The sequence below is a fragment of the Marmota marmota genome, unplaced genomic scaffold (genome assembly GCF_001458135.2).
Source record: "Marmota marmota marmota unplaced genomic scaffold, marMar, whole genome shotgun sequence".
Classification (NCBI taxonomy): domain Eukaryota; kingdom Metazoa; phylum Chordata; class Mammalia; order Rodentia; family Sciuridae; genus Marmota; species Marmota marmota.
Genome location: NW_025999924.1, coordinates 3,579,187 through 3,601,298, shown reverse-complemented (window position 1 = coordinate 3,601,298; position 22,112 = coordinate 3,579,187). Strand labels below are relative to the sequence as shown.

At 36.7% G+C, this 22,112-nt stretch overlaps 1 protein-coding gene across 11 annotated transcripts in view; it reads right to left on the bottom strand.

The window, feature by feature from the left end:
- Pde4d (phosphodiesterase 4D) overlaps nt 1-22,112 on the bottom strand; it is a 1,424,195-nt gene that overhangs the window by 480,988 nt on the left and 921,095 nt on the right. The window lies entirely within an intron of this gene.

Below are 22,112 nucleotides of genomic sequence, written 5' to 3'. Positions count from 1 at the left end.
GGCTCAGCCTATGTGAAAGAATCTTCCCCAAGGAGGGACCCATTAAAAGAACTTCAGATACAGCTAGGCCATGCCACTCAGGGATAGCTCTTGGATCAACATGGGTGACCACTAGCTTACACCTGATCTTCTTCCCAGTTGACCTATTCCCTTTATGGACCCCAGATCCTGGGTTAGGCTTACAAATTAGGATAGCCTATATCACAATGCTTTGTTGCCCCTTTTAGCTCTGGATCTCTTGTAACCCAAGACAGCCTAATCCAAGTCAGACCTTTTTAAGGCTCTAATGACTCACAAGGCCAGCCTCCAGGGAAATTCCAATTCTCTCAGATCTCTTCTAGTATCCTAGCACATTTATTTTTCCCTGCCCAAATTTGATTTCTTTCCCAGTCCTTGTTTCTGAAATCCCATTGAATCCTTCACAAATACCCTAAATCCTGGCAAAGTATGATGTGGATATCTTAAGTTCATTTTCAGGGCTCAGTGTTCAATAATGACTAGTCATTCAGCACCCAATGAGAACGCTGCATGGAGAATACAGAAGTTGGAATGGGGGAGGGCAAAGGAGAGCCTTTAGGTACTGCAACATATTTCCACAGAATAATGTAATTGGTAAATTCTCATATCCAGTGAGGATCAAATTGATGTACTATTTTAGCACTCCCCAAAGAATTCTCCTACCTCATTTCTGCAGAGAACTTCATTTTATGGAAAAGTTCCACACTGTTTAGCGTACTCTATTATTTCATGCCAAGTAGATGTTTATTTTAAGAATTATAAAATGCACCCATCAAAAATTTCTGGCACAACATGTACTATGTATTATAAGTTTATATATTTTTAAAGTTCTTGACAAGCCTTTCTTGAGCTTCTGTTTAAAAAATAGTCATGAGCAGAGTCAAATATGATAAAAAAGTGAATAAACAACTCACAGAATTCCAGCATCTGTCCTATAGGTACTAGAATTAGAAATTTGGTTGAAATTAGTTAGAAATTAACTATGTAGTACCTAAGGACAAAAACAGGCTATATTTCCTTCCAGTGGATAACATAAAATCCTCAGAAATGAAATGTATAAACCTCTTGTAGAAATAAAAATCAATAGAGAAGAGCAGTCCAGAAAGCATTAATGCAGTCAGTCTGTGTGGTGCCAGCTCATTCATAACCCAGGACGGTCAGAGCCAAGCAAGAACATTTACATTTGTTCTTCTGGTATAATAGAAGGGATGAGAGCATAAAGGATCTGCTGAATCAGATCGTGTCTGACTGAGGAGTGACAGAGGCGTTTTCTTCAATTAATAGCCAGCTGCATAATTTGAGTCAATGCCAGCCTTGCTTTCGTCATGAAGCGACACAGAAATAAATAAATTATTCTGTATTCAGGTGCTGGCATGGTAAAGTGAATTAATCTGCTGCAAAACTGGGAGAGAGGTTAGGGCAGTCAATTATGCTGTTTTAGGAGTATAGTTCAGTAATCATATTAAGGATATTGAGTTTATAATCATTGTTTAAATGTCCCAGGGAGTCTGTTTAGGCTCAAATACTTGTTTGAGCACATTCTTAGAAGGGAAGAAGCAAATAGTAGAAATGGCCTCTTGAAGGTCATGCTACTTCTTCCACTGCTCAGTGAAATCCACATGCATATTCAATTCTCATGGTCAAAAGGGGAGTAGACAAAGGAGTTTATTGAATTTTTTGAAGGGAGAAGAGAAACAACTGCAATCACATAAAAGGAATCCAGAATAGGTTTCGAGAGGTCAAGTCCCTACTAGTTCATTCAGAAAAGATTAACAGGCCCAGCTGCTGGGATTTTCTAGGTAGGTGCCTGTCCTGGTGGTCAGAAGTCCATGTGTCTTCTGGCTGCCTAGCCACATTCCCGTCTGTCTGGGTGGATGAGCGCCCACCCACAAGCCAGACCTTTTCATTATGGGAAAACTTCTGAGGTTCCATGTCAGGCAAACTTCGATCACCCATTGCTTTATGTAAATACCTCTTCTATGGGGATTTCTTAGAAGAAAAAAATCCCATTGAAAGCATCTAACCAAAAGCAACGAAGGTCAGAAAAACAGAAGCTCTGTGAACATCTAAGTAGAGAATACACAGGTTGAAAGGTGCTCTCCAAATAAGGACGCAGTAGCAGCTTGACTTGTGAATTCTTGGCTATCTGTTTACTCCCTTAACTTTCAAACTGCAGCCCTGGAAATATAAACCCACAATTTGAAACATTCCCAGGTCTGTGGCAACAAAATGCGACACACAGGCTGTACAACTGGGGCATGCAGTCCATAAATCCTTTAGTGACAGGAGGGGAGGTGTGGAAATGGACCTCCATCCTTCAGCACCCTGCACCAAAGAAAACTAGGCACAAGGAAAAGGCAATTGGCAGCAATTCTCAGTTTTCTAGTTCATCCTTAAGAAGGATCTCGAGGATTGAATTACCCAATTGACGCTAGTTCTACCATGCCAGAGGGCAGAATTTAAATGACTGCCAAAGGCCACAGTTGCTTTGAATTTAGGTAGAGCTGCTTGTTCTCTAGTTGTGACCTAAGAAAGTCCTGGTAACAAGGTTTCTCACTAAGGCTGGTAATGAGCACTCCCTTTCTGACCTGGATTTTAGAGATGGACGAAGGGGATCACGTTTCCAGCCAATGACCCTTAAAATCTGTCATCAGCAGACTGATGAGAAAAATAGTCTTTGCTACTGGTAACATAGAATGGAAAGGGCAAAGCAAGAAACCTGTCACTGTTGGCAACTTTCAGAGCAACAGAAAAGAGTCCTACAACCATGTGACATCCCACTACATCAGTGGTTGGTCAGACTGGGAGATTGTAAGCTCTGAACTGGGAGCTATCTCCACATTGAGTACTGGGGGAAAGTAAGCTGGTTGAAGCTAACAAAACAAGTATTTTTTCAAATGTCAGACAGAGCATTCATGTACCCCCTAATGAAACTTCCTCCAAAGTTGGCAATTTATACCCAGAATGTGGATGGGCACAATCTCTCAATATGAGATTGCATAGCATTTCCCAAGTGTGAGTTGGCTTTCAATGAACTGGCTCTTAACATAAAGCACTTTATTTTCTAGCACTCCTTATATTATACACAAATGTGTGAATGAAAACAGAAAATTCTGATCATTTACCAAAATATTGTTTAAAAGCCTACTGCTTTGCCGTATTTTTAAAAATCTTGTGGGGTAAACAGAGCCTCTATTTCCATACTGAGTAAACAATACATATGGGTGAATTAACAGACTCTATTATTAAAATACTCATACATCTATATACAGTCTTATCTCTTTCATTCAGGGACAAATTATCTAGCTGATGCCTTATTTTTCTTAAATCTTTTCCTTTTTACTTGCTCTTTATAAAAACAGAATGGTGTGATGGTATTGGAATCTTTGTGCAATCAGCATGTCCTTGGCCATATGCTAGGTAAGTAAACATTAAACCTAATGTTTTCCTGAGGCTAATACCAATTACACATAAAGCAAAAGAAGCTTATAGGTAAATAGACAAGCCAAAACACCACTTTGCCCTAGTTGTGCCCCTGCATTTTTATTTTATTTTTGTAGATTTTCCTTTGCCCATCTGCCTTTTGCATGTAATTTCCTGAAAGCTAGGAACTGTGTTGTATTCATCTTGTCACCCTCAGTGCCTATAACAGTGTTTGGCACCTGTTAGAAAGAAATGGAGAGAGCAAACATAAACCAGGCAGGCAGCAAGCAACAGGGCTGAGTTTTCAATCCGGAAAAGTTTGACTCCTAGACCTCACAGGTAAAAAAATTCTGCAGTTTATCAGTGATGTTTGGCAGAAAAACAGGTGTTAAAATTAGTTCACTCAGTTTTATTCTAAACAGCTCACAACCAGGCATTTCTCAAGAAATACTTGTTGGCAGAATTCATGCACCCAATTTAGCTCTGTTTCCTAAAATCATAGATAACTAAAAATTCAGATAATAGCCTCAATGCAAGGCATAAGAGTTTTTACTAAACATGAATGAGCATTTACTTTGTTAAATGATAGCTTGGCTTTTCACCTGGATTACAGGAAAAATACTCCAACATCAATTTTACATTGAAGAACTGTACTGAGTAAAATTTTGAGTGTGTTCTCTGCATGAAAAATTCTAGTTTTTCTTTATTGCATACATTCACAATGTAAATACAATCATTGTGGCATTTCCTTTCAAAGAACCAGTCATTTAAAAATAAAAAAAATCTATGAAGCTCAAGATATTCTGGCAAACTACATAAAATAGTTTCATATCTTGTTGGAAGACTGCAGACATAACCCATGAGGATTTTCAGGTGTGGCTTTGCTGATGGAAGGGAAGCTCCTTTTTCAATCATTCCATGTGCAATGAATAATATCAAAAGCAAAAATACATTTAAACTAGAAAGATGAACAATAGGCAAAAAAAAAAGTCGTTGGGCTTAACAAATTTCCCCAAGTTCATAGCTTCATATGTAAACACTTCAGCTATGAAAGGGCCAGTTCAGCTTATCTAATAGTGCAGTAGCCACTGTGGCCAGGGCCCATGTTTCTCTTAGGAGCCTAAGAAAATGTTTGAAATATTTTTAATCAGAGGAAAAATGAATGAAATTATATTTATATTTATATAAATGCAGTTATAAAATATAATTTTAATTATTTTTAACGGAGGTAGGGATTCATAAAGTCAAAAGTGTATAAGCTCCATAGATCGTAGTATGGTCTTGAGCTATATTTAATCTTTACAAATCTGCATAGCATTATGATTTGTTGGGATGCTAGGAGCACATTAATGTTATATGCCTTTTCTCTCTTCTCTCTCACTACAAAATCAATCCCTTGAAAAAGATTAAAAATTTTTATCAATTTGATTGGATATGAGTGGAATTTCAATGGATACAGTACCAAATCCGATTTAACTGGGCAATGAAATAAAAGAATTTCCTAAGGAAATAACATATCCCACCTCTCTTATCTGGAACAATTTAGAAATAATACTGATAATTTAGAAATAATAAATTAAATAATAAAAACACTAATGTAGAAAGGTTCACCTACTAAGCTTCTTCTTTTTTTTTTTTTTTTTTTTTTTTTTATTCTTAACACAGAATTAGCTGATTCTATTGAGTAATTCCTGAATCTAAGGGCATACTTTGGTATGTAGTCATATCAAATTATTGAGTCAGTATTAAATTAGTAACCTAAAGTAAGTATTCAGTGAGTAAAAAGCTTGTGTAAGTTCAGGCATGCCTGTCTTCTACAGTGTAGCATAGCTAAGACTTTAGTTCACATAGGTATGTGTTTTCAGACCAACAAAGCCACACCTTAACTTTCTGATTGTTCTGCCTGTGAGTTAGTCCTACATTCATCCATAAATAGAATGTTAATGCAAATATAGTATCTCATTCTTTCTCAAATGCTAACTATTCTGTGGAAGAGAGTAGAAAGGAAATGATAAAAAATTAAAGTACCTATAATTTTGGAGTCTTTGTTAAATATCTCTAAGCATGAAAAAATATTAAAATGGTTAAAGTAAAGTTTTAGCATCATCTGTGAATTCCATTTATCTAAAACTATCAACTCTTTTTTAGGAAAGTCAAGTTGTAGTATCTACATGATTCAAATTCTAGTATTTGGAAGAGAAAAATTTTAGAGTTTCTAGCCCATTGTAATTGTTCTCTTTATTGAAAGTAAGAAAATTATAAATCTACACCTTATGTATACTAACAAGGCATAAGATAGAATTATATAAATTATATGAGAAGAAAATTAAAAATAACAACCTCAAGTGAATATTCCCTTTTATACAGCTAAAATTTACACTTTCATACATTTTTATCTCCTTTTCCCTATTAGGGAAATATCCCACTTATCATACAAGTAAACCAATGTAGAGGCTCTGCCACTAAAAATAAAACCAAGTTCATTTTTTTCCTTTTGAAAATATAATTTACACAACTAGACTACTCAATATGTTATCAGTTGCTTTTCATAAGAAAGTAGGAATTTGAAAGATTTAGAACTGTATTCTGCTTCATTGTAATGAGATGCTATTTAAATATGATTTACTTTTCAGATTACAATACATCTGTACAGATCTTCCCTTCTTATTCATATCTCCCCTTCTTATTCTGATAAAAAGAACCCCTATTTCCCTTTGGAGAATTACCCTCAACCAAATGAACTAACATCTAGGTCTGGGATTCACAGAGGCCTAGTCAATCACAGTTGATTCTGGGCTGATCTAACCCAGGCTACTGAATAACCCAGCCTGAGTGTTCTTTTGAACCACTGACAGACAGATGCTCTCATGACACTGGAATTACTACAAGAGGAATTATGCCTGGTGCTGCCTGAGCTTTCTTTGCCACCACATAAAAAACCTTTGAGAAAGAGAGGCAGAAGGAGGGAGGGAGAAAAGAAAGACAGAGACTAATGCCCTAATCTCATCCTGACAGGGCCAGAAACAAGCCTTGCAACCATTAAAAGCAAGCTGCAAGACCCGGTAAACTGCCTTTTTGTTTAAGTCAGTTTAAATTTGGTTTCTGTTCTTTTCCAACAAATGGGGGAGAAAACTCTAATGACTCTATTTCAACCCATAGATCTTTTCAGTGTTAAGAAATACAATAGAAATCTTAATATAATTCAAGACCATTCTTGCTTACTTATTCTTTGAGGCCTTTGTATTTGATTGAAAATCAGGGAATCCAACTGTTTCTTGTTGCACCAATGGGACAAATTTACTCATCTATTCATTTACTCATTCATGCATTCACTCAACAAATGATTACTGCACACCGATTATGTGCCAGGCACCCCCACTGAACACAAAAGATCTACCTTTGTAAAATGTGTAATCTGGAATAAGGGAGTTGACCATTGATTAATAAATAGATACGCCATGTAAGTTAAGTATTTTGGATAGTTACATGTGCAATGGAGAACAGTAATCCATGGAAGAGGACACAGACTGTTTGGCTTTGATGATGGGTTTTGTCTTGATTGAAAAAAAAAAAAAAAAAGTCTAGCAAATACCCAAAGAAACTGAGTACCTTCCTCAAGAAGGAGCAGATAGTAACTGAGCTCAGCAGGGTGTCTGACAAAATATCCTCACAGGATTTACCTAGTCACAGAAGAGAGAAACTTTCATTGATGTCCCACTGGAACTTTTTGTTGCTAGCTCTCTGATGGAAATGGGCACATTTGTTTTGTTTTACTGTATAAACAGAAATATGAGTTAGGGATGGCAGTAGGTTCCAGGAATCATTATTATTTTCAGTGTGCACTCTCAGGCATAAAGACTGTGATGTGAATTGCTGACTAATTTTATAAAGCACCTGGAGCTCCTCAGGGTGAAAGCACTATGTCAACACCAACATTAAACAAATAGCAATAATTGGCCAAGTCATCTGGTGGTGTGAGGCAAATAAAATATGTTCCCTCTTGGAAGCTCATGAAGTCTTCCAGGTTAAGCAAGAACAAGGCAAAGAAGATTTACAAAACCACTTCTGCTCCCACTGTATACGGCCTCCAAACAACCATTGTGAAATGCTGAGTATTTAACAGCAAATTAAGGCTGAGTATGTTTTTTATTTCACTGTCACAACAAGGTACTGAATAACCACTTGAGATATTGCACTTTATCATTCTCCAGGCAGTTTTATTATTAGTCAGAAACAAGCGTAGAGTGACATTTATTAGATAATAAAAGTAGAGCCATTTTCCACCAATTTTTAGAGCACACACACAAATCTCTATTTAGCAAAAGTAGTCCCCCCAACCCCAAGCATCAAATCTCTTACAGTTTCTTCATGTGAATGTTGATTAAAGAAATTCAGATAAAACAAGAATGGTTGATAGGATTCCAAACAGTAAACTAAACACAAAAATGTCTCTAACTTATTGACAATATTCTTTCATTTCTCTGAATTTTGCAGGGAAAGGTATCTAATTACCTACTCCACACCATTCCACAACAAAAGAAACGTTGGTGAGAGGAAGCACAACATACATAGACAATTTAAACCAAAAAACCTGGATTTGCATTTTAAGTAAAACAAAGCCCAGTATAAATCTGGTTTTACTCTACTAACTGCAAAGTTCAATATAAAAAAGTAACCATTTCTCAAGATTATTAACCATCATTGCTCATGGAATTATGAAGCTCTTTTGTTGACAGCCTTTAGAAATAATCTAGTATGATTCCTTTATTTCACCAATGAAGAAACCAAGTATCTTATAAGTTACTTCACTAGGAATATTGAAAATAACTATAATAGCCTTGACTCATGACTATTGTTAACATTTTGGGACATTCTCCCAGATGTTTTGTGAATCACTATATATTTCTTATTTTTAAAAATTAGCTTTCACTTTATGTATTTATAATATTCTTTCACTTAGCATCCTATGAATATCTAGCATGTTAAAAATTATCCTTGTCAATTAGTAGTATTTCATATGCCTTTATCTTGATATATTAAACTAATACCCAATTCTGGAAATTTGGTTCATTATATTTTTTCATTGGGGGCGGACCGATGGTGTGAATTTTCAGTTTTTTTACTATATTAGGTAACAATGTAGCTAACATAGTCTCCATTGTTTTTCTAGGCTAAATTCCTTTATTTTTATTTTTTTTTTTCTTTTCAGATCCTGGGGATCTAACCTAGAGCCTAAAGCATACTAGGTAAGCACTGTTCCATTGAGCTACATCCCAGCCCTCCCTAGAATAAAGTCTTAAACAGTAAATTGTTGGTTTATAGAGTATAATTTTAAGGTTTTTGGTATTATTGTTGAGTTATCTTCTGGAAAATCTAGTAAACTTTTCACTCCTATGGAACAAGCCCTTACTGGAATTAGTATTTGTTATTATCTAGCCAACAGTGGCTTTGCTTTTTCATCCTTAATACTTTGATTAGAGAAAAATGTTGGACCACTGCTTAATTTGCATTTCCTTATGGTTGAGATTTTAGTCATCTTGTTGACAAATTGTGTTTCTTAAGAACTGATTGCCTTCAGTTTTCATACAATGAATTGTAAAGCTGAGATTCTTTTCATGATTCTAAATAATTAACTATTTGTTCATCAGAAGTTCAGAAAGAAACACTTTCTCAGAATTTCTCCAGGTTGAATGTCTTTTCAAAAACTGATGTTTAAAGCAATTTTTCTATTTTTTTTCTATAGATATTGCTTCATTGAGGTTATGTACTTTAATCTGTGTCAAATTTGGAAACACATATTTTTGTGGAAAGGCATGATTTAATCTGGATTTTGTTCATCTTCACATCTATCTTTCTGATGTGTCTGTGGATATTTCCCCCACCGCCTATAACTGTTTTGCCAACTGTTAGGCATGATGGCTGTCTCCTGCTCTCTTAACACAGAAACCTGGGAAAGATATTTTAGGAGGTAAGAAATAAAGCCACCTCTCACATCCTCACCATCTCCCAAAAGAAGCATTCAGGGTCTCCAGGCCAACAACATACTCCTTTGTGACCACTTTCTGAATCCCCAGGGAGTAACTTTCTACTTCTAGCCTTCAAAGGGCGATCATGGATTCCTTCCTCATAATCTAGCTGCTAAGTGATTTAATAGGTGTTCCATGAAATTCAAAAACAGCGGTGAGATTTATAACAGAAACACTTCTCCACTGCTGGTCTTCATTCTTACAGCCTGTCTCTCGATACAGGGAGTTCTTTGGGACTCATTTGTGAAAGAACATGTCATTTTAAAAATTATGTAATCTTCTGAACAACAGTTTAATGAACACTTCCTGAGATTTTTCAAATAGATATTAAAATTATTTTATGCCCCTAACTGAGAAAAATTAGCAGAGCATAATGAGCTATAGTTAATATTTTAGGAACCAGGGAAATAAACTATTGTTTAATAAACAAATGTCAAGGCAAGCATTACAAAGTAAAACCTGGAGGAACTAATGCTTCTCACATAATTAAACCCTGCCTCCAGCAAACCCTCATGGAGCTCTTTGTCATTTACGGAGTTTGTAACAAATAGAGGAAAGTATTAAATATAATATTAGCTATAGTTTCTTGACCACTTCCTTATCTGACATAATGTTAAATGTGACCCACATCAGCTCCAAAGAAAATCAATACTGCTTATCCTACCCAAAATATCTTGTAGAACAGCTATCACTGTCCCCAATTTGGAGATGAGGAAACTGAGTCTCAGAGCTTAAGGCCACAGAGCTAATAAGTGGCTATAAATAAGATGAAGTCCTAGTATTTTACATTGTGTCACTAATTTAAGTTTGCCAAACCTTGTTTCTATGAATAACAACTAACTTTATTCATTCATTCTCATTCTCTCTCTCTCTCTCTCTCTCTCTCTCTCTCTCAATACCTGAGATTTAACCTAGGGGCACTTACCCTCTGAGATACATTTCCAACCCTTTTTATTTTTTACTTTGAGACAGGGTCTTGCTAAGATGCTGAGGTGGCTTTGAACTTGCAATCATCCTGCCTCAGCCTTCTGAGTCACTGGGATTACAAGTGTGCAAACAGCTAACTTTTGTTAGTTGCTGATAACTTGTCAGACATTGTGCTAAGTGCTTTACCTGTGTCATCTTCTTGAAGCTGCACAACTTTATAAAATAGATACCATAATTGCCCCCATACCACTCAATTTTATAGAAGAGGAAATTGAGGCTTAAGAGAGTTGGCCTGTCCAAGGTCACACAGATGGCAAGTGACAGAGTCAGAATATAAAACCAGACTAACTCCAAATTTTAAGCTCTTAATCATGATACTTTCAGAAATGACCATCAAGAAAGATGATGGAATTTAGAGGATATCATCTATAAGGCAAATCTAAAGCAATATGAATAAAAGCACCCAGAAAAGTCTATGACTTCTAATTATGTGACTGGCAGTTTTCCCTTGTTGCCATCTATTCTAAATCTGAACTGGGCAAATAACACAATGGAACTCAACCGAAACTGTTGCAGGGAAGTTATCCATGAAACAACGAGGCTTCTAAGCCAGAAGCAGGTCTCGTTTTACCAAGAGGGGTCAATCATGCTTGACCACAGGCTTTAGGATCCTGTTTCTAAGTTCAACACAGTAATTTAGAATGAATGACGCAGTAAAAGCAAGAAAAACAAAGAGTGAATAACCATCTGAGCGCTTGTGTTTCTATTCTAAACTTCCAAGGAGATAGGAGTGGGAGATGATGAAACTCAGGACACAAAGGTGAATTCTATCAGAAAAAAACGCAAAGGTGGTGCTGTCCTCCAAGTGAAAATTGGAACTCTTCTTGCAGGCTGTCCTCCTAGCCAGCCAGAATCCTCAAACTGTCAGAAAACTAACATTCTTGAGACTCTGCAAACTGTGTCTCGTCATCTCTTTCTGCTCAATTCTGTGGGACTCTGGCACAATGACATTGTTGCATACGAGTTTTGAGAATGAATCTCTGTCTCTTTCTCCACTTTTATCCTAACCCCTAACCCCGATTCCTCCTATAGAGGAACATCATTTCCATCATCTGGACCTTGTTTCCAGCTTGTGGATTTTCAGCCAGAACTTTACTGGAATGTGACAATCTGCTCAGTGAGACCTCAGTCACCCTGATTTGTTGGCTAGAGCAGATGGAGTGTTGTTCCTCCTTCAGGTCAATATACAGCCCAAATTCCTAAACCTTTCTAAATTTACTGTAATGCTTTATGCACTTTCTGGCTGGTTTCCAGAGTTTATGGCCTTGTCCTTGATCAATATTAAAATATACCCTTTCTATAGAATATCATGTACAGAATCAGCCACTTCTTCACTTCCCTGACTGTGCTGTTATTCTCAGGAGCAGCGAGTGTCACATTACACTATACCTGATTTGCACACCTGACATACCTGGAAGACTTGTCATTTAATCCCTAACCTGTGTATAATGCTCTGATTTTGACTCTTTGTTCAAATTCTTTCTGTATTTCTTCAGCACTTACTAGCTGTCTACTGTGCCAAGGGACTCTTCTTGAACCAGCACAGTATCCTTTTATCCAATTAGAGAGAAAGAAGGGTTGGAGAGATTAAGTGACTACACATGGCCTCATCCTTGTCTTGGGAATCTAGGTTTGCCCTAAAACAGAGGTCCTGATGTTGCATCTTATAGTGTTCACTGTTCTTTACCCAGACAGCACCCTGCATCCCACAGAGAATACTGTATCTTTAGAAGAAGCACAAGGGCCCTTATTATTGGAAACATCTATTTTTTCATCAAACTTTCTTTAAAAAAATAAATAAAAAGCTTTATTTCTTTTGTACTTTTTTGTAAGGTACTGCAAATTAATCTCTCTCCTCCCTCTCTCTTCTCTTCTCTTCTCTTCTCTCTCTCTCTCTCTCTCTCTCTCTCTCTCTCTCTGTCAGAATGGAGTGAGGAAACAGGAAAACATAAAATAACTTTCTATTTATATTTTAAATTATTTGGAATTTAGTTTTCAGTAAACAAAACTTTAATGCAATGTCATCTCCTTTTTGTGAAGTAATAAAAGGAGTAAGAAAAAAATACTGAAATAAGTGAATTTTTTACAGGCAAAGTCTGATGTTCCTTATTCACTATATCTCCAAGGTTCCCCCAAAGTGAACACATACCACAAGGATTTTTGCTAAATCTTGTCTTAAAATGTAGACTGTTCTAAAATTAAACTTGGTATGACCATGATTTATACTTTCATCCATAAGGCCATTTATACCACTCCAAGCAATGTAATAACTATTGAAAATACCACATGCTCTTATTTTACATAACTTTGCAATTTATATTATACCTCCCCACCTCCTACATTGGTAGACATTTGTTCCAATGATATCACATGGTGAATTTTATTTTCAGGTCATGTCAGTCTTTTGAGATTTAGAATCTTTCTTTGTAGCTCTGAATCTTTGATGACTGGCTGGGTGTCTAAACATCAGTCAAAAGACTTTGAGCAAGGCTAAATATTATGGCTAACCTTTGAATTTTGTAGATGTTTAAAATACAATGATGGTTGTAGAATATACTTTAGAAATAATTTCATCAGTATCTTCATGTCTACTTGTGTGTATCCTGTGAGGTTATATAAGCATTTTACACTATCATAGGTGGTGTTCCCATCTTTCGTTGTTGATATACTGAGAGAACAGGCACTTTATTTAATTACAGAATGAATTAAAATAGAAATGTAGAAACATATAAAATAAACACTGAAGCCACACAATGCTAAACATAGATCAGCATTGCTATATTTGCGAAGGGAATCAGCTAAAGGGAGGAAAGTATAAACCAACAAGGCCATAAATGCAGTGGGCAAAATGAGAACCTTCAAAAGGGAAGAGCCCAGTAGTGCCTGCCTTCAACTCTTCCAGTTGGAAAGGTCTACTGACAGGGTAATAGGTCATTATAATCCCACCTCCTTATAAAATGATGCCACTGTAATTTGGAGTATAAGTGGTGGCTCTAAAAAGCATACATCTGGTTATACAGGAACATAAACTTTAGGTATACTACTATGAAAACATACACTTGCAGATTTACTGCAGACCAAGTTTCCATTTTACTCCCTACAAAGCTTTATTGAACACCTACTATATACTAAGTGCTATTCTAGGCTTTAGTGGTACCATAGAAAATAAAACATACCAACCTCCTTTTCTTATGCAGCTCATATTCTAGTTTAAGGAATATGAATATTAAACAAAAATAGTATAAATTATATTAGAAAGTGACCAGTCACAAGATGGAAAGATTGAGCAAGGGAGTGGGGGTTAGCGATAGAAATTACTGTTCCACATTTTATGATAAAACAAAACAAGGTAGTTTTGAGTGAAGACACGTAGATATCTGGGGTGGTGGTAGGGACATTCCATTCTCTCATATGGATATAAATGCACTAGGGGGGAAAGTACTTTTTATACACTAGACTGTGTCTCAACTCTCAAAATACAGATGACAGAGATTTGTGAAAGAAGAGTCAAGGTCAACAATTTGGAGTAAAATAAATATAGAAAAATAAGGGATCAGAAGAGAGATTTTAATTATATAACCTGAGGTATCAAAAAAATGCATGTAACACCATAATTCCAGACTACTCTCTCAGATACAAGCATCTGTGTTAAATTTTTTCTAGCATGAAATTTCGGTGGAAGAGTCAAAAGAACCTTTTTTTTTTTTTTTTTCTGGGCCAGTCACATGTGGGTGATTACTGAGTTTAGGAGAATTAAAGGATATCTATGTTCATTGCATACATACTATATGCAAAGCATCATGGATATAATCTAAGCATCCAAGCTCAGAAGCAATAAATGAAACACAATGATTTTTATTTTGGTGGGGAGTACTAGGGATTGAACTCAGGGGCACTTGACCCCTGAGCCACATCCCCAGCCCTATTTTGTATTTTATTTAGCCCTATTTTTTAAAATTTATTTTTAGGGTCTCACTGAGTAGCTTATTACCTCACTTTTCGAAAGTCTGGCTTTGAACTCAGGATCCTCCTGTCCTAGCCTCCCAGAGCCACTGGGATTACAGGAGTGCACTACCACACATGGTGAAATGCATGGATTTTACATAGATCAAAGCCACATATGAAGTGAGGAAAATTGATGGTGGTGGTGGGTTTGAATCTTAGAATCACAAAATAGTTAAAAGTAAGCTCAACCTTGACTAATGGCAGTAGGAACAAACAGAAATAGCATAAAATATCCGTATTTAAATAAAACCATGGCTTGGTACTCTGTGGTCATGAGTTACTTCATTAATTAATAATATTAATAATACATGTAAAATTTCTCATTAAGTTCACCCTTTATCTTAAGAGACTAGTAGTTGCTTAAGGGTTGTTTCTTTTCTTTTTCTTTTTTCCCCCCAGTATTGGGGATTGAACCCAGGGGCACTTTGCAACTGAGCTACACTTCAGTCCTTTTTATTTTTTATTTTGTTCTTTTAAGACAGGTCTCCTGAAGTTGTACAGGCTGGCCTTAAACTTTCAAAATTCCTGTTTTTAGCTTCCAATTAGCTAGACTTAACATTTTTAGAGGAAAGAATATTCATTAAGGAAAAAAAAAAGAAGTTTGACTATTTGGGCCCATTATGCTATTTACAATTTTTTGATTAGAAAAAAGCTCAAAAAATAATTTAATTCTTAATTCATGTAAACCATGTTAGGATTCTCAGTAATTTGGGGGCCTTGCATACGTATAATTCATTACAATGTCCTAATATAATTACGCAAATAATTACTATATAAACTTTTTTTTAAGGAAATAAGTAGGAAAAAAAAGAAATGTTTGTTTTGGAGAGGCTGCATGCTATTAACTTCAAAGCACCTGAGCCTACAGTTGCCCTCTTGAATAAGAGCTGGAGATAAGAATATGAATGACATTGGTTGTTCAGAATGAAACTACGTGATGTGAAAACATTTCACACATAATGTCAAAGGTCAACTACATCTATTCGCTCATGAGTATGTTCCCACAATACTGAATGTTTTGGCAAAAGAGACTTTAATGACTCTCTGACAAGGAAGTACAAAATATTTTAAAAGTTTTCCTATGATTATGTTGGAAGTTTTGAGAAGTTTCTTATGGCACTCAAGAAGAGTTTTTATTTATTTGTTGTTTCCTGGAATGATGCCATTAAAGATCAATTGAGTTCTTTAAGTGCTAAGAACCTTCACAAAATTTCCATTTCTCTATGCAAAGCACATGGGAATACTTTACATATAAATGAAGAAACATGCCACCCTTTAAAAATATGAGTAGCTTGACACATAGTCCAATGAATACTTGCAATTTCAAGTCTCATAGATTCAAGGTAAAAGGAATGGCACTTTATTTGAAAGGGTTTCTAAAGCACAAAGCCAGCCATGTTTTGCAGACAATGCTTCTTACAACATTTGGTTTAGGATATGACACTGGAGGCCTTGGCAGTGGATACTTTGAAGAAATGTAAGGTTTAATAAAACCATGAAAATCAGTCCCAGATGTGGTTTATGAGCAGCTCCATTTTTTTTTATACATAGTCTAGAGTTAAAAAAAAAATCTAAATGTAATAGGGATCGAAATCTATTTTTAGGGTTAAAACTAAGTAAATTCAATTCATTTAAACTTAATTGAGTACCTACTCCATGAAATATGTGTATTAGGTCCTATAGGACATATAAAGATGTAAGAAAAAATATACCTCTCCAAAGAATATGAACAATCAGGAAGAGTAAAGCAGACAAACCATATTCACTCACTCACTCACTTACTCATTTAATAAGTATATATTGATCCTCTTTTCTGGGTTAGATACTCTTCTGGTGAAATCAATATAAGTGAGATGAGATATGGTTCTTGTTCTCTAGTACCTTTCATTTTTAGTAGGGAAGAGATACAGGTAAACAGCTTACTATAGCCTAGTAAGAATGGCATTAAAGGGCTGGGGTTGTAGGTCAGTGGTAGAGCACTTGCCTTGCACATCTGGGTTTGATCCCCAGCACCACATAAAAATAAACAAATAAAAATAAAGCTATTGTGTCCATCTACAACTAATTTTTTTTTTGAAAAAAGAAAAGAATGGCATTAAAGTTTGCAAGAGATGTTAATGAACTCAGAGGAGGAGCCAGAGCAACTGAACCCTCTGTCTGGGAGGTGGGATGGAGTGTGGAAGAACTGCCAAAGGAAAGAGTGGGAGAAGCTAGTGTCAAATATGCAAAGATAGGGAAAAGCCACAGGAGACAGGGGAACAATGGGTACACTGTTCCTGGAGAGTCTCAAGAGACATGGAAAACAGAGAGAGAATACTAGCAAAAGAGGCCTGCAAGAGTTCCTGACAGAAAAAAAGGCTCTAGCAAAGAGTTTGTTTTTATCTTTGGGGCTCTGAGAAGCCATCTAAAGATTTCAAGCCAAAGATTTTGAAAAATATGACAGTGTGAGATAACACTACAATTCTTATATAGAGATTATGGCAGATATTTCAACAGTTCACCAATTTCCGGTTTTATTCTTTTGACCCTATAGCAAAATTGTACTTCCTTTCCTCCTTGAGGTTAACAAAATTGCCTTATTTTGAAAAAATGAAATACAATTCATTTTTCTGGGTGGAAGAATTTAATTGCTACTGCTTGGATCTCTAACCTTTTCTTCTGTTTTAGGGTTTGTAGGCACATCTGGTTAATATGAATACAGAGACTATGGGATAAAGGTTAGCCAGATTCACAGTGGGATTTTGTGTTTTATTGCAGTATAACTGTGTCTATCCTAAGTAATAGACATATTCAGGAAGTGGGGATATTCTTATGATTAAGAAGCTAATAGCTCTCATTTGTAATTTGTCACTTATTCAATCAAGACAAATTAAGAATTTCCCTTCCTAGAACTGCATAACTTTCCAAAGTAAATTCCTTTGTCCTGGTAAATGAAATCACCCCTTCCAGATATTAGAAGTAATGGTTATTTGAGCTTTTGCTTATTTATTTACTCTTAATTAGTTTTTGTTTTAGGAAAAGTGAAAAATGCAGAGCACAAAAAAATATTGTATGCATTTATCTTCATGAGTTCAGAAACAAGTAGTACATTGTTTCAGTATTATATTTTAAATGAACAAATAGTGTTAAATTTTAGAAGTGAGTACTGTCCATGTTTGTATGCATTTTATTCTTTGCTCTTTCTGACTGATGGCTGCTTACCTCAGGCTTCCTAGCACCAATTTGTCTTTAACTCATATGCCAATAAATGTTTAAAATGTTAGGGAATCTAGAGGAATCTAGAAACCTTCTTTCTCAGACATTCATCTGAACGTCTTACAAAATGTTAAGAATTCATTGATCGGTTATTATTGGGACAGGATTTCAAGTCTTCTCCACCAGCAAAGATTTCAGGTTAGTATCACAAAGGAGAAATTGCTTATTCTTAGGTTTATAATATCAAATCATTTATCTCACCTAAAATTTTACATAGATTAGGTCTCAAAGGAGGGATATTCTATGTCTATATATTATGGAAATAAGATATTTTAAAAACAATAGTAGTGAAGGAAATGCTTCCTGAAATAAGATAAAATTTGCCTGTAAAATCAGAATGTCTTATCCAATCCTTGGAGATTTGGCCAGGATGTTCGCTTGGGTGAAGAACCTAACCCATTTCCAAATAAACACTGGAATGGAAATTATTAGAATCTTAGCTAGCTTTTAAAGACTATGCTTTTTTTTCCTCTCTTTATCACTCACAATATTTTCAAAAACCACACATCTTAAAGTATATTTATGTAGTTAAATTTGAATTCTCTTTAAGAAATTTTCCTACAGCATTTTTTTTTTATTCTAGAAAAAATACTACTTTAAACAAATCACAATCTTAGCCTAAAACTGGTGTTTGTGGCCAAGGAAAGCATCTTATGTTCTATCTTCCATGAACTTGAAAAAGAAAAGCTGTTTCTCACTTTTTGCAAGGTAACAACATCTCAGTAGATTTAAATTCTCAGGACAACAGGGCATGCTGCTGTGAGCTATTTTACACAAGGCTTAACTTTTTGCACAATCAGAGAGTATAACTCACCCCAAAGCTCCTTCTTATTTCCTTTTCAGTGACAGTTAGCAATTGATAAATATTAACATGCAATGATTCAGCTGCCAAATATAGAAAAAGGAGCCATTGGTTTGCTGACTACAAACTGTGTTCCAGAGGGCTCCAAGCTGGCACAGTCTCTCTGGGCATCACCAAGCCCTGAAGGCAATGGCTAGGTGGAGTGGCAACAGGTGTGGGACATACTACTGAGTGGATGTCCTCAGCAAGCCCAAGGAGGAAGGGAAGGGTTACCATGCAAAGCACTGAGCAGTGGTCCCAGTGGAATTTCAGCCTCAAAGAAATTTGAGTGGAAAATGGTTTCACAACAGTGATTGGGTGTAAACAAGCACAGGCATCAGCATGGAAGATAAGAACACACAGCCTCAGAGGGGCCAGGGTTCAGATTCCAGCTCTGCCTCTTTCAATTTATATGATCTTGGATAAGTTACTTAGTTCTTGGTGCTTTAGTCTTCCCTTGGCAAGGATAGCAAAGCTTAAATTTCCACAGTATTCACAAAGAATAAGCAAGATCAGTTACACACAAGTCTCAGCATGATACCTGGTACAGGTAAATACCTAATACTTCTATTATCCAGCTGGGAGAGAAGGGAAGAGAGTTTCAGATGAGGGGAACAGCCTGTGAACTGAACCTACAAATCCCAGAACTATAATTTCTGTTAGTTCATTTCCAGCTGACCAGATAGATGAAGTGTCTGACATAAGTTTGGAAGGGAGAGAAAACCTCCCGTGGATGGTCACTAAAGGGTCTCAAAGCTGTGAAGAGTTTCCAAGTGGTCTTTTGAGCCAAAAAATATTGTCCATTTTGTTTAAATCCATAAGTGTAGGAAGAAAGTGAGAGATCCGTGAATGAGGAAACCGTTTGCATTTGGTGGCATGGTCCCGCATGGAGATGTGCTTAGCCAAATGAGCACAGTGGACTTGGAACAGGTGACCAGAAGAGCAGAAAATAGGGATTAACTCAGCAATCAAAGAAATGTGTGTCAGTCACCAAACAGGTGGCAGGCTCTGTGCAGAGTGTTCAGGCACACAATGAATGAGGCAGGAATGATAAGGGGATTGCAGGAAACTTGTTCTTGTGAAGAAAACAGGAAAACTACATGCAGGATCCTATGTGAGAAACAATATTTGAAAGCAAAACAAAAACCATGATGCAGGCTTCAGAGGCTGCAGGGAGCTGGAACACAGCACAGGGGTGCAGGGAGGAAGCTTTAAGAAGAGACAGGCCTTCACATAGGCCTTGAGGGGAGAGCAGGTCTCACCAGGTAGATGGGCTTGGGAGAGAAATTCTGGCCAGAAGAAACAGCAGGGACATAGGCAGGAACATGAAGTAGGATGATATATTTTAAAAATTGCAAACTACTTTCCAAGAATAGGGTGTGATTAGGGTGTGGCCCATGAGGTTGTGAAAAAATGGACTAAAGATGCTGCAGGAACATGTAGGAGAAAGATGGGCTTGGCTTTGTTCCTCACAGAGGCCCCTGTGGAAGAAACGAGAAAGAGAATGGGGACTGTGTAAAACTGGAGGGTGGGACACTGTTTCGAAAGTTACTAGGTGGGGTTGCAGGTAAGGAATAGTTACAGGGACTCTGAGAAGGAAAGGGCTGTAGCATAAGCTAAAGGAAGAGGCAAAGCCTCTGTGTGTCCTTAGTTTCACGTAATGACAACAAAGGAAAGGGGTGGGGAATGCCCTGGACAGGTGCTCAGGATGATTACAGCTTCAGAATGCACAAGTGCAGCGGCCCCTGCCTATTGCTTTCTCTCCTGTCCTCTGTCATGCTGTCCTTCTCTGCCCTCTGGATACTTCCCCCATCTCAGAATTGAGAAATGGAAGTGCAGTGTATGGGAGATGTGGGGAGATGTTCACAACAGCAGAGCACAATGAAGAAAGAGAAGGGGGTGATCATCAAAATGAGATGGGCTAATACTATTAGAAAACAAAATGTGAAAGTAAGATACAGACACACACACACACATACACACACACACACATACACGAACACATCATACGTATGGGTGGAATAAACAAAATTTAACCCCTGATAGCCAGAGTAATCTTTTATAAGCACACTGGGAAAAGGAAGAGTTAGAAATGTGGGTGGGTAATATTTGTTTTCCCCTTTGATAAATGGTCATATTTTGACTTTCAGAAGAACATAGATGGGAAGGGACCTCTTGATCATGGGAGTAGGGTGCCTGTCCTTCACGTTTGGGATGATGTGAGGATGTTCAGCACAGCTGCCAAGTCCTGGATGCTCTAATCTTATACATTTACTTAGCCTCATCTCCACCTCTGTGCCTGCCTCCACCCTGGCTCCTTCAGTTTGTTTTGTATTAACTACTTTCTCATTTACAGTATAAGTTTCTGTCTCTTATCTCTCTTTAACTGGTTAGTTCTTACAAATCATTCAAAGTAGTTTAAATAACTCTTCCTCAAGGTTGCCATTCCTGAGATCCCTGACCATGTCAAATATCCCCTCATAAAGCCTTCCAACCCAGCTGGTCTCTCTTCCATAGCATCTGTCCCAAGGTGCCAGTCACAGGTTGTCTGTGTGTGCGTGTGTGTGTGTGTGTGTGTGTGTGTGAGAGAGAGAGAGAGAGAGAGAGTCAGACAGACAATTTGATTAGCGCTTATCTGCCCCATTTGATTGTAAATTCCATGTGGGCAAGAACCCTGTCTAATTCTGCCTGCTAGTTTACCCTCAATGTCTACAAATGAATGGTGAATAGAAATAAGTTTGTGTGGTCATGGTTGGATAAAGTCAGGGTGTGGTAAAAGGTTGATGGAGCTGCAGCTGGAAAGTGTATCAAAGATCAACTTAATCTACTGACCATTTTGCCTCCCCTAATTATTACGCTCACATTATATTTCCTCTTTCTGTGCTGAATGGAAATTTTTGTTCATTTTTTAAAATCTTGGACCACAAACAAAGGCACTGCTTGGAAGTACACTTTTGTGAGAACCCAGGGAAAAATAAGTGTATTCTTGAGTCTATAATTTTCATATTACAGGTTTTTAAAAAAATATTAGCTTTCAATAAGTACAAAAAATAAATACAAATTGGAGGCATATTAACTATTTCATACAAGATTTTAACATTGTTTTCCTTAGAACTTTCATTGAAAGTATGGCTTGTTAGTGAAAATCTATTCTTCAGTGTGTTTCTAAACATCTAGCTACCTTGAAAATAGTTGCTATAATGCCTAAAGCCAAATCCCTGCTTTCCTTTGTGATTACAAGGACTCTTGCTAAATCAGAGCATGGCCAATATCCAGCTGCTAAAGGTGCATCCTACAATTTATTCCTCTCCTTGAGCTAGCAGCAGGAGATGGGCATACAGTTCTTTGGAATCTTTCCAAAAAGTGCAGATATTTACAGGTAAAGAAAGAAAAGTCAAACTAGTCAATTTTCTTATTATAGATATAGTTGTCACATGGGAAATACACTGGTTAGAAAAGAAGGTAAAGGCAACAGACAAACTTAAATTGTGGGTAGTATGAAAATTTCCATCATCTATACTCCAAATTACTATGAACAATATATCAACCTATATCAA